General features: G+C 50.6%; 1 protein-coding gene across 1 annotated transcript in view; it reads right to left on the minus strand.

The window, feature by feature from the left end:
* tp53inp2b (tumor protein p53 inducible nuclear protein 2b) overlaps positions 1-1,828 on the minus strand; it is a 7,628-nt gene that overhangs the window by 4,718 nt on the left and 1,082 nt on the right. Inside the window, exon 2 of the mRNA XM_017036230.2 lies at positions 920-1,263. The gene's annotated coding sequence lies outside the window, so the exon portion shown is untranslated. The remainder of the gene's footprint in view (positions 1-919; positions 1,264-1,828) is intronic.

Here is a 1,828-nt window from a genome sequence, read left to right on the forward strand (position 1 = left end):
CCCTCCCGCCCTCCCCGCCCCCCCAAGCCCCGCCCATCCGCCCCCGGCCTCCCCCAGCCTCACTCAGACTCACTCAGACTCACCCAGACTCACCCAGCCTCACCCAGACTCACTCAGACTCACCCAGCCTCACCCAGCTGATTAAACAGTTTAAAGAACTATTGTTTGAATGATTCATTAGAGAAGCGTCTGTAATCCTCTTCCTCAGGAAGAATCACAGTCCAACTACAGCCGTAAACTTTTATTCAGGCCTGAATGTCGTCATCCTCGGGAGGCGGGTCTTTATTTATGGCTTCCGCCTCTTTCAGAGCAGGGGTGTGGCTTAGCAGCCTGGATGGGAGGAGCCATGCGAAATAAACAAGAAGCGTTGGCGTCACGACTACGTCACAGAGGGTGAAAAAGAAGACTGACGCTCGTTCGGTGACCGGGGACAGACAGACACAGACACACAGAGACACAGAGACAAACGCAGACAAATGTAGACGTGTGACCGACGGCAGCTCTCCAAAGGACGGACCTGTTAGAGAGCTATGAACCGGACGGTGACACCGATCCACGGGTCTGAACAGCAGCCGCTGCTGGGAGAGGACGCGGGGCTGCAGCGGTGGAAACGTCCGCAGCTCAGTTGGTGCGGGAGGGGGGGCGGGGGGGTGTTCGACCTTCATTAACCGATCGCTTTGCCGTTTTAAATACATGAAGCTGAGGGAACGGTCCAAAGACAACCGACAAAACCCAGCACCGACACAGCCGCGGTTTAGTGTCGTTTCTCCGACGACAGTTTGATGCCCGTGTCAGTGTGGATGTGGTGCAGACACCGAGTGGCCTGTGACACCCCCACATCCACGGGTGACACCAGAGCAGCCGCCAGTACAATCACACACACACACATATATATATAGTGTAGCTCCAACAGTCTTACCTGCTTCTCAGCACAGAGCAGTTGTAAACACACAGTTGGAGGAAGGGTTTGGTTAAAGCACAGCTTCAAAGGCCTTTGGCTGAGGTAGTTGGACTATCAAGGCTTTTCTTCTCAGAAGAAGGTTCGGTGGACAAACATCTGCAGCTCTTCTCTCCCACGGTCGTCGTCGAATTTTCTCCTCTGCAGATTCGGCCTCTGTTTACTGCAGCCTTCCAGCTGATCCTCGGATCAGAATGTGGAACGTACAAAACAGCTGATTGTGAGATCACGATACTCTGGCCCCGCCCACAGGAGGCGAACTGGCCAATAGTAATTTTACACCAGGCCACGGAGCCAAGAGCCTTCTGTGGGTAACAAGGTGGGGGAGGGGACGGAGAGAGAGAGAGAGAGAGAGAGAGAGCATACATTACACACGCATATACACATAAATATGTATATACATATATATATATATGTGTGTGTATATATGTATGTGTAGTAACCGACTCATCTACTAACATCCACTGTTCAGTTTCCCATATTCAGTGTACTGATATATATTTTATATACTGTGTATATATATATGTGTGTGTGTGTGTGTGTGTGTGTGTGTGTGTATCCTCTACAGTGGAGGCACCAGTGGACACAGTATTACAGTCAACCGTCTAACTCCACTGGTCCTGATCACTGGTCCGGTCCAGTGAACACTGACCTGAACCAGGTGTTTCACCTCAGTGAACCTTTTCCAAACGATAGAATTTATTTATATTATCGTTATACTTCTGCCTTTTCCCTGCAATACCCACCTTTCCCCAATAGATGGCGTAGAAAATATAAAAGCATTTTAGCCGTTATGCATGACTTTTACCTGTCATTTATCTAAGTTCACACAAACGCTCCACCTGCTCCTGACCTCCCCCCCCCCCCCCC

Source organism: Cynoglossus semilaevis, chromosome 10 (assembly GCF_000523025.1).
Source record: "Cynoglossus semilaevis isolate Cse_v1.0 chromosome 10, Cse_v1.0, whole genome shotgun sequence".
In the NCBI taxonomy this organism is placed as follows: domain Eukaryota; kingdom Metazoa; phylum Chordata; class Actinopteri; order Pleuronectiformes; family Cynoglossidae; genus Cynoglossus; species Cynoglossus semilaevis.